The 12,295-nt window shown below is 36.8% G+C and overlaps 1 pseudogene; it reads left to right on the top strand.

The window, feature by feature from the left end:
- Positions 1-922: 922 nt before the first annotated feature.
- On the top strand, positions 923-6,252 carry LOC120002892 (annotated as a pseudogene).
- Positions 6,253-12,295: the final 6,043 nt, after the last annotated feature.

Genomic DNA, 12,295 nt, shown 5'->3' with positions numbered 1-12,295 from the left:
TCATGATAGATTTTTAGCAAACTTTGTTAGATCGAATTCGAGTCAATCATTGGATATTTTCTCCCTCTATTTGAGAATTACTAATGTTTCTTCCATTTCTTTAAATATCAAAGACCGATATTATTCAAAAAAATATGGTTAATTCACTTTAGTTATTCGAACATATATGGTCTGGTTATAGATTCTAAAATATCATAACCAAATCAATTCGGACATTTCGTTTTCTATTAAAAATCAAATCGGAAACTGAATAGACAACCCTAATCAACATGGTACTTTCTCATAGTTAAGGGACAAAATTTAGAGAAATTTTTTTTTACGGAATACAATGAAATTATGAGTATAGTTGAGAGGGTACAAAGTTATATATAGGCAAAAGGTTTTGCACCATCCTCGTCTTCTTCTTTTTTGAAATACCATTTGAGAAATCTCATTGAAATCGAACATTGGGTACACATATGTCTACTCCAATTGATTGTCGATCGAGTCACCTCTCATTTGTTCACACCATTCCCTTCTAAAAAGCATGGTGTTTCTTTTTTCAATTATTTTACCCAAAATCTCAATCTGAAGAAGGAAGAGGACCAAGACTTGGACTGATAGACGCACCGACACATCAAAACTTGCATTGGCATATGGTTTCCCATCCCTCGGATTTATTATCTGCCACACACATTTGTCACCCAATAACCAGAAAAGAAAAACAAGAAATTATCGGTCCCATCCCATGTTGATGAAAGCAATATACGCAAAAATTTCAAATGCAATATGCGTTTAATAGCATGCTTTAGATCCGCACATTAAACAAATACAAAGTTAAAACAAATTTTCAAACACATCCCATCAACCCTTTTTGACTCCAAATTGGACCTTTGTGCTTCATTAGTTAGTTCCTGCTAAATTTTTAACTATGTGCCAAGATTGGATTAGGATTTCTAAGCTGTGCTACTTCAGAGATTTACTTCTTATTTAATCTGTAAAGGCAATCAATTGGGTTATTGCCACCTAACTCAGGACGCCTTTTGGTTCACCTTCTACCGTGTTGGGTATTACTTTTGTGTGGGTACTGTTTGTGGGTCTCCCAACATTCGCTCTTGTTTGTTCCTTGAAGCTATAAAGTCCGATACCCATGTTTTTCTTGAGGTTTTTGTTTGAGTTCACTTTATTTTCTCTTCATTATCTCCTGCTTTATCAGATTATTGGGTGAGAGATTGACAGATCTTTGAGAATTGAACTTCAATTTTCTGGAAATGCGAAATGGGGATGCCACTGACTTTGTTGCTGATTATCCTTCTCGAGACTGGTTCTGCTTTGTTCATTCTTGGATCTGCAGGTAGTTAAATTTGTCCATTTCTTTTCTTTTTCTTTTTTTTTTTTATGTTTTCTTAGCTTTTACATTGAGTAATGCTTGATCCAATTCTTTACAATGTCCAGCATTTTCATTAATGTGAATTGTGAATTTGAGGGTCTTTCTCCTTTGAATGGTTAATTAGCTGGGGAAACTTCACTTCAGAAAATGTGTGTGAGGTAGTAAGCATAAAGTGAACAATGTTATAAGGGACAATGAGTTTGTAGCTTTGGTAATCATTTTATGAATTCCAACTTTCACCAAGACTGTTGACTCCTCATAAAACATGAAACTCTCATGCTCATAGCTGTTGCAATTGCACATTGATATACTAGCTGTTGGTCTAGTTTCACTTGCTGAGTTTTTCATCTTGTAAATGTTCTTTGAATAATGCTGTTTCATTGTAAGTGCAGTAAAAAATGTATCGACAATAACAAAATTATCTGAAAACGCCCCAAATATCCATGCTTTCTCAGCTGACCAATCTACTTTCTATGCTACCACGTCGATCATAGAGAATGAATGTTTGATGTGATTACTTTAAAACTAATTTGGAAATTACCCGTCTGAATATCTAAATGGAACAATTAGGCTTTCAGTTATTTGCATTTAGGGAACTCTCTCATAATGTCTGTTAGATGGCATTCTTGCATTGAGCAAGCATGACATTCTTTCAATTAAAACGATGAAGTAAAAACAGTATCCAGTTTCTCTTTGCTCTTAATGTTTAACTGGTGAACATGGAGAATTGAATATTGTATCTCTCATTGTTCGTTTGGTCTGTTCACATGGATGCCACAGAACCCATCATCTCTTCAAAACAGCCTCCTCTCAGCACTGCGAGGAAAGGAACTGGAAGGCCGGTTGCTGCACCTTCTGAAGAAGCAATCAACATTTCATCCCCCCTGCTTTATTCTCCAACAAAAGGTAAATTCGACATTAGTGTAACACTTATTCAAAAGGTTTTGGGTTAATCTTCTGTCTTTACAAATAAATGGTTGAAAGCTGCTTTCCTGTTGTAGCTTCTCATCCACATCATGCAATAAGACCTTCAAGTATTGCATTTGCCCCTTCTATGTATCCTTTCAAAAGTTCCACAAAAAAATGGGTCCATGGTCCTGCATCTTCTCAGTCAATATCATTTCATAAACATCATCATTCAAGGAAGAGATTCGGTAACTCGGCTCCCGAACCATCTTATCCAATCACTTCTCCCAAGCAAAGCTGGCAAGGTTTGATTCTTTTAGAAGAATAATGATAAATTTATCCTGTACTGAAATAATATTATAACCAAATGTTTTTTGTTCTGAAATGTATCCGATGGAATGCTAGGCCCTTCAGTCTCCCCATTTCAATCTCCATTTTCTTCACCGGAAAGCTGGGGTTCTCCTGCACCAGCACCGACATCAAACATTCTGTCAAGTCAATTTAATAGTATGTCAATGCCTAATTCTTCCTTTAAATTTGTAGACCTTTATCTTAGTACACAAAGTGAACTATGTATTCTTGTTTTATGTGAACAAGTGCCCAGTTCTGCACCTGCAATTTCTCCTTCGGATTCTTTCTTTAGGAAGATGATTACTCCGCCACCAAAAATGATAATGGCTCTGCCACCTCCACCTCCAAATGAAGGTACAAACTCTAGCTTCTGCCACTCAATATATCTACTCTTCTAGAACTGATTACATATGAATGACATAACTGTCATCATGACTGTTATGTGTTTATGCGTCTTGTAGATTGCACATCAGTGACATGCTCAGAACCTTTAACGTACTCCCCACCTGGGTTACCATGTGGTTGTGTGTGGCCGATCCAAGTTAAACTCCGCCTTAGTATTGCAATTAATGCTTTCTTCCCTTTGGTTAATGAGTTGGTTGACGAAATCGCTGCCAGTATTGCTCTAAACCATAGCCAAGTGCGCATTATGGGAGCAGATGCAGATCATCAGCAGCTAGAGAAAAGCACTGCCCTCATCAACCTAATTCCATGAGGAGTAAAATTTAATGGCACTACTGCACTTTCGATTTACAAGAAATTTTGGAGTCTAGAGGTCCTTATAAAGCCTTCCGTCTTTGGTGCCTATGAAGTGTTCTATGTCCAATATCCAGGTTATACATTGATCTTCATCTGCTTGAGGTGTTCTCTGCCACTAATAAAATCTTGAATATATGTTTATTTTCATGGTAAAGTTCTCTATTATTTCTATGAATTTAGGGGCATGTTTGAACAAGGAAATCTTATCGCCGAAGTATGTAATTGCCCAAGAAAACCTCTTTTTTTTTTTTTCAAATCTGTTTTCCTGTTGTGCTCCGTTTGTTTTTACTAGAACTCATAATTTTCCGGAGTTCGTTTCAAGGAATTTTCCTTTACATATTTTCGTAAAACATATTTAAAAAATCTAACTATTTTCCCATGGGAAAATTTTGGATTTTCCAAAAGCTTGTTTTCCTTGAAACAAAAGGAGCTTTAGTTTCATTTACAAAGACTACTAGACTACTGAACTGCCAGTCTGCCATCAAATCTACTCCAATTGTTTTCCGTTGGCACCCAATATTATACTAAGTTCTGATCCAGGATACCCTCATGATTTTCCAGGTCTTCCACCTTCTCCACCTTCATCACATTCTAGCATTTCTAACGTCTATGAAGGGCCAAACATGGGCCACAACAATAATGGAAGGACAATTAAACCGCTAGGAGTTGATGTGCATACGAAGAAAAGGGATGGGCATGGTGGACTTGCAATAGCTGTCATTGCTTTTTCATCCTTGACAGCCTTGGTTATATGCATAGCAATTTCTTGGGTTTTGGCTATAAAATGTCGGAGTCGCGTACTGCCTAAAAAGACATTTCATGCCTCTATTCCTTCTCCAAAACCATCAGGTACTATATATCTAAATTTTGCACATCTATTCGTAGAGTTTATGTGCCTGCTTTTGTCATGACTGACATCAATTTAGAAACAAACGCATGATTCGTTTTTGAACTATATTTTCCAAGTTGTTATTATATAGAGATCATTTGTGACTTCTATTAATATATATTGGCTTAAGTCCAAACTTACTTTAGAAAAATTAACGCAGCAGGGAGCACCAAGATTACGAAGTTTGGTGGCAAAGCAACGTCTACCCTGATGACTCATAGATCTGGCTCATTGTCATTGACGAATACTGGATCTGCTAAGACATTTACTATGAATGACATAAAAAGAGCCACTGATAACTTCAACGCTTCGAGAATAGTTGGGGAAGGTGGCTTCGGGCTTGTATACAAGGGAACTCTAGATAATGGAACAGAGGTGGCTGTTAAGATCTTGAAGAGAAATGATCAGCGTGGTGGCCGGGAATTCTTCGCTGAAGTTGAAATGCTCAGTCGTCTACACCATAGAAATCTAGTTAAGCTGATTGGCATATGCACAGAAGAACACACTCACTGCCTAATTTATGAACTCATTCGAAACGGGAGTGTCGCATCCCATTTACATGGTAGATACAGCTGAGAAAATGTTTGCCTGAAAATTATTTTTCATTTATTTAATTTGAATTAGTGTCTCTGAAGAAACTTTTTTGGTCACTTCCAGGAACTGATAAGGAAACTAATCCACTTGATTGGGATGCCCGAATGAAGATTGCCCTTGGTGCAGCTAGGTGCTTAGCCTATCTACATGAAGATTCAAGCCCTCGTGTTATACATAGAGACTTCAAGTCCAGCAATATTTTGCTTGAATATGATTTTACTCCTAAAGTTTCAGATTTTGGTTTGGCAAGAACAGCATTAGAAGAGGGAGACAGACAAGTCTCAACTCATGTTATGGGAACATTTGGGTATGAACTTCTGTTCAAGGTCTATCCTTGGAGTCTAATATTTTTTGCAGACTGACAACTGATTTTTTTCAACTCTTTCTTTTCTCAGTTATCTGGCTCCGGAATACGCAATGACTGGTCATCTTCTCGTGAAAAGCGATGTTTACAGCTATGGTGTCGTCCTCCTTGAGCTTCTCACAGGGCGAAAGCCTGTGGACTTGGCACAACCAGTGGGTCAAGAAAATCTTGTTGCGTACGCTCGTCCACTCCTAACAAACAGGGAGGGTTTGGAAACAATTATAGACCCGTCTATAAAGTCTTCTGTGTCATTGGACAACGTGACCAAGGTAGCAGCAATTGCATCCATGTGCATCCAAGCCGAAGTATCGCACCGACCTTTCATGGGTGAAGTTGTTCAGGCCTTGAAGCTCGTATGCAACGAGCTTGATGAAACAAAAGAAGCAGAGTTGACTAGTTGCGGCAAAGACAGTGTTTTGATTAATGTAGAAAGCAATACAAGAACATCGATATCAGCTTCAGATTTTTTGAGCAACTCAATGGGACATGAAGGGGAAGACATTCAGTCTTTTAGGAGGCATTCTACTTCTGGGAATTTGACAACTGGGAGGAGAAAACAGTTATGGCAAATATTAACGAGTTTTTCTAGTGGCAGCACAAGTGATCAACTTGGATATTCTCTTAAATCACCGCAAGGAAAAAACTAAATTATTATCAAGACCTACAAAACAGAAGTTTTCTTTGGTGGGGAATTTTGTTGCACACCATTCACATGAAACCTGGGAAAATTTTCAGCTGTCAATGTTCCAAACCAGACAGAGTTGAGGAAAATCAATGTAAGAGTTTCCATATTGATGACATTATCTGCTTGATATTAGAGCGCCACGAAATCAAGTTATTCAGGTTAGGTAAGGCCGTTTTCATGTACAAATCATTGCTGATGCTTGATTGAGATGATATGCCTCATAGTTGTATTATTTTTTATGTATAACTGCGGTATGAAGGTAATATATTCATGTGCATTACATTATATCTACTATGTATAACATTCGCAGTTGTTTCTGATTTTCCTTGTTATTAGTCTCTTGTGCATTATTTCATTTTGATATTTCTGTTTGTTTTTTTTCTTTAAGAAAAAGTGATAAACTGTTGCTTTTTTGTCACCGACTACTAAAAAGTACTCATTTGTATTACAATTTATTTAGTAAATGCTGAAAACTACTCATTTTGTTTGTTTTTTTTGCTTTAAGTCAGATTATTTATACATGTTTATTTGTAGGCTTTACTTATTTTGAACTTTCGCATGCTTTTATCCTATTTATTATATTTAAGGATATGTCGAGATTTATTTTGCATTAAAATAAGTATTTTGGAAGATTTTGAAATGGAATTTATGTGTTTGGGGACAATTTGGTCTGGTAATTCCGCATATTGATGTAAAAATTCTCGCAAGTGCACAAGAGTACATGAATAGCACATTGTATGCTAGTATGAGATTGATCCCACAGAGATTAGTTTAATTCAATTGATATACCTAACTCGATGAATGATTTAGAATTGGTGAATAATGAAAGACTAATCTATATACGAAAATAAACAAGTAAGAAATAAAATTCAGATTTTTGTGACAATGTTCGTAGGTTTTGCTTATTTATTGAAGGATATGTTGGGATTTATTTTGAATTAAAATAAATATTTTGGACAATTTTGAAATGGAATTTATGTGTTTGCGGACAATTTGATAACTCCGCAGACCCTCCCTTTAGGACGGGTCGTTACAACATATGTTCTCATTGAGAAGAATCCCAACAAATAGTCTGTCGATAGAATGGAGGATGGCAAATTGGGTAAGCATCTTGACAAGTGTGATAAATATGATAAACATGCTTACAATTGTCGCCAATATCTACTCAACTGCCCTATGGATCAGTTTTATGATTATTATAATACCACCTACAAAACTGCTAAGAAAATTTGGAAGGATTTGCAATTAAAGTATGATACCGAGTAAGATGGAGCAAAGAAGTATGCCGCTAGCCGCTTCTTCCGGTGCCGAATGGTTGACAACAAGTTTGTGGTGGAGCAAGCCCAAGAGTTCCAAATGATAGCAACTGAGGTGCGATCCGAAGGTATGAAGATGTGCAACAACCTCATCATGTCAAGGATTATTGACAAGCTGCCTCCAAGCTAGAAAGACGTTCAAAAGCAACTACACCACAAGCAAAAAGACTTGACCTTGGGGGAGCTCAAACCTCATCTCCAAGTGGAGGAGGCAAGGAGCCAAGATGGAAAGATACTACAAGAAGACAACAACAATTTCGTCACCACTAAAGTAAATTTAGTTTCTGCAAATCCTAAATTTCAAAAGATTACAAAAATAATAATTTGAAGCCGAATAAAAAGCCTATGAAGCAACGAGCCAAACCACAAAGTAAGAGAAACTCGAGACCTCCTTCACAAAATAAAAAAGATGGATGTTTTTTCTATGGCAAAACTAAGCGTATTGCTCGTTATTGAAGATTTTGAAAACGTATACTGGCTTCGCAAGCCAATGTGACGGAAGAGCCTTTAGTGGCTATGATTATAGACATTAACATGCAAAGTGTGGAAGGATGGTGCGCAGACTGTGGTGCAAATAGGCACGTCTCCTATGACAAGGTTTGGTTCAAGAAGTACACTCCTTTTGAGGAGGAAATGTCAATACTGCTCGACAACACTAGCAAGACCAAGGTACTTGGAAGTGGAGATATTAAGCTTTCTGGACTTGTGCTAACCCTCAACGATGTGCTCCACACGCCATTAATGAGGAAGAATTTGATGTCGTGCTTCCTGCTTAATAAAGTTAGCTTCAAACAAACTAGTGAGTCAGATCAATTTGTAATTACTAGGAAAGTGATGTGAGTATTTTATACCACACTTTTGTGCTTATTTCTACGTAAGTTCTCGATAATTTTTGATGGAATTGAGTTGATGCTATTTGAATTCCTTGTGGTTTTATTATAACAGAGTTGGATATAGAGCAAAGAAGGGGTGAAAATTTGCATTTGGGACCATAGATGAAGTTTTGGGCTGCTCAAGCGCTCCAGGGTGCTCGAGCAGACATTAAAGACTATTTTGTACCAGAAGCTATATTTTGGGCCAATCGAGCGGACCTAGACAAGGAAAAAGTGCATATTTTGATTTTTTTTAGTTTCCTTGAAACTAGAATATATTTTTAGGGAAAATTAAATATGTCGTTCATGGGAGAGTTTTGTTCCAATGGAACATTCTTAAAAGTCTTATTCCATAAAGTCCTATTCCATAAAGTCCATGTACTTTAAACTAATATTCAAAAAAAGACAAACTCTTATCTTAATTTTTTAAAATGACTAAAATAACCTCAGTTTAATTATTTAAATTTTAAAAATTAATCATAAAGTTTACAGAAATTTCTCTCACTTACGAAAGCTCCTCTTTCACAACTATATTTGCAAGGAATATTTTTCTTTCCAATTTTTGTCGTCAAATTGATTTTCTAATTTGAATCTTGCATCAACTTTGAATTTCTATAATGATTCACCTTGCGATCCTATTGATTTTGGATATTCTCGGTGTTTGAATTTCTAGATCTAATCATTCTCACCACGGGACTTGTTGATTTTTCATTTTTTTTTTTCTGATTCCTGTTGCAAACTACAGGTGATATGTTATCTGTTTCGATTAATTTGATATTTGTCATAATGTTATCTGTCTTATTGAAATGTTATCTGTCTTTAATGAAATGGTATCTGTCTTTAAAGAAATGTTATATGTTTGAAGTTTCAAAACAGATAACATATAAGAACAGATCCAAAACGGATATATTATCTGCAAATTCAGATCCAATTTCAGAAGGAAAAAAAAAGAGTTCGAAAAAGCAATAAAACCTCAAAGGTGATGCGCCTTGATCCGTGGAGTTGATTGGTGGTGTTGATGGTCATCTGAGTTGGCCGTATTGGATGAATCTAGCTTTTTTTCAAATGGTGGCCGTGATTTCAAGAATTTTTTAGGCGAATCAAGTGATAATCGATGGCCAATGATGATTGGGTTTTGATTGAGCTGACCTAGAGCTTTATTTTGGTAGTTCGTTCGTCGAAAACGATGATCGGACGACCAATTTCCGGTGATCGACGTGAAGGAACAAGAAGAGAGAAGAAGAGAGAGAGAGAAAAAAAAGGAAGAAGAATGGCATCACACGTGTGGCTCTACGATAGATTTTAGAGATATCTTTAGGGGTATTTTTGTCAACACAATACAAATATACTTTTTTCTAATGTTTCTCCCACTTTGTCCTTCCTTGAATATATGACTACCATATTGTCCTTCTCCTAATTTCCCCATATTTTAATGGGCATTAGAACATCAACCTTCCTTCTCTCCAAGCTTAGGCAAGGATTCAAGGATTTCTTCCCAACTTCAATTCCATTATTAAGAGAGTTTTTCTTCAATATTCTCTCTATGCATTCTCTTTTAAGTTTTATTTTTACTTCTTAGATGATGGATTGTAACTAAACCGTCTTGCTATAGTGTCATGTAGCCTAGTATGAATATTGCAAGCTATTTAATTTGATGTGTACATGATTATGGTTCAATAATTCTTGCCATTCATTTCTATGCTTAAAATTTATTGACTGATTGACCACCAATTGAATGTTTAATTAGGCTCATCTAGTTAAGACTAAGGAACGAACAGAGTTCACATGTCTTAGTGGAAGTGAAATAATAAAATGATATTATTTAAAGTGATATCCCTACTTTTTATGTTGAAGCATTATGTAAAATGATAAAAAAAGCTTTTAACTTATTAATAACTTAATTAGCCATTCTTTCAGTCCAAATGGCCCCATTTTGAGAGGAAGTATTCTGACAAAAATTTAATAAAATCTTCCGTCCAATTCTCTTGAAATCCCTCCCTTTAGGCTTCATTTGGAATTCCGTATAGGATACTATAATTTTTCTATCCAATGTATAATTTAATCCTTGTATAAGTTGATGTATAATTTAATCATATCCTGTGTTTGGAAATAATTTGATATAATCTTGTATCGTATAAGATTTGTGGTAATATGTCTGGATTACCCCCAATTAAAGTGAGAGTGATGGCTTTCTTTGTCATTTGACATGTTATTTCTTATATTAAACGCTCTATATAAAATAAAAACGAGTTGAAGGCATTTTAATATTTTACGATCGGCATCGTAAAAAAGTCACTTTTGTATAAAGTTATATTATCCCGAGTATTTTAAAAATCATCTAAACACCTGATAAGTTTATTAAAAGATAATTTTATACTATACGGAGTCTTATCCGCTCGTCCAAACGGAGCCTTAAAGGATAATTTTATACTATACGGAGTCTTATCCGCTCATCCAAAAGAAACCTTAATTTTTAATAAACTATCCAAATAAGTTAATTGAAAAGAAACTTCATTTCACTTCTTTTCTCTTCCCTCCAAATCCCTCAATCCAAACACACTCTACGTGGACCATGCATGATTAATTGTATCTTCAAGCCAAACATATATATGAACTGGAACTACTACATACATAGCCAGCTCCTTGGGGAGGCCAGACAAGCAGTTGCCTAGGGCCTCTCATGGGGAGGGGCCTCACTTTTTATTAAGTTGTATAGTTTTTTAGGTGTATACAGATAGTACAGTGTACTTGTCAATGATATAAGAAAAAAATATCTTAATATATTGCTATTTAAGAAAACAAGATTATTAACCCAAACACAAAATGACACGCTATCACATATATAAAAATTAAAAAGTGTAATTCATTGACCTAGAACTTTGATTGTCATATAACAAATCAAATCCGAACCGTACAAGTGAGGCCCCTCCCCAATGAGTTATTTGGTTTAGCGTTATTTGGTTTCATTTAATGTAATAAATTTATAAGTTTGAGTTGCTTAATTTGTTGGATATTGGTGATAATTTATGTGTATTCAAGAATTAATTATATTGCATTTTGGATTTATTAGATATGCTGGATTTCAGATTTATAAAAAAAATATTTTAGGGGATGGGGGCCTCATTTTCTTAACTTGTCTAGGGCCTCCAAAATGCTAGAGACGGCCCTGACTACATATTTGCAAAAAACATGCATGCAACATTAATACATTTGCCAAAAATCATTTGGAATGGGTAGGCGTGAATTGGCATTGCTGTGTGAAGAATTGCAACCCAATCATTAAAAAAAAAAGTTGGTGCACCAATAAAAAAAATAAAATAAAATAAAGTAGAAATTGCCAGAGAGCGCTTTTGCTTCACCATCTCATCTTGGCAAAGCAGTCATTGCATGTGATGCGGGAAGAATCCCACATCGGTTGTGGGTGACTCCAGAGTCCAGCTTATAAGCTTGGGCAACCCTAACATTGGTAAGCTAGTTTTCCAGTGCTTAGTTAGGCCTGGGCTTGTGGTTGGGCCTTGAGAGCCCCTGCTTGTGTGGGCCCGTGTTGGTCCATTGACTGCCCGCAGTCGCGCTGCATCAAAGTGGTACCGGAGCCCAGGTTCGCGTGAGGGTCTGTGTGACCATGGCACGGTGCCTGTGGTCAGGCTGGGTTGTGCGCGCGGACGCGCTTGTTCTAAGTGGGAGGGATTGATGCGGGAGGGATCCCACATCGGTTGTGGATGACTCCAGGATCCAGCTTATAAGCTTAGGCAACCCTAACATTGGTAAGTCGGTTTTCCAATGCTTAGTTAGGCTTGGGCTTGTAGTTGAGCCTTGAGAGCCCTTGCTTGTGTGGGCTCATGTTGGTCCATTGACTCCCCTTGGGCTGGGTTGTGCACGTGGACACGCTTGTTCTAAGTGGGAGGGATTGATGCGGGAAGAATCCCACATCGGTTGTAGATGACTCCAGGGTCCAGCTTATAAGCTTGGGCAACCCTAATATTGGTAAGTCGGTTTCCGAGTGCTTAGTTAGGCCTGGGCTTGTAGTTGGGCCTTGAGAGCCCCTGCTTGTGTGGGCCCATGTTGGTCCATTGACTCCCCTTGGGCTTGACACAATCACGCTGCATCAGCATGCCTTGTCTCTTCAAGAATGCAACAACTTACAACATCATGGTTTCTACATTCCTACAAACAACAACATGCCCCAAACA

Source organism: Tripterygium wilfordii, chromosome 7, assembly GCF_013401445.1.
Source record: "Tripterygium wilfordii isolate XIE 37 chromosome 7, ASM1340144v1, whole genome shotgun sequence".
In the NCBI taxonomy this organism is placed as follows: domain Eukaryota; kingdom Viridiplantae; phylum Streptophyta; class Magnoliopsida; order Celastrales; family Celastraceae; genus Tripterygium; species Tripterygium wilfordii.
Note: the sequence above shows the minus strand (reverse complement) of the source record. Positions and strands in the feature narration are given on the sequence as shown.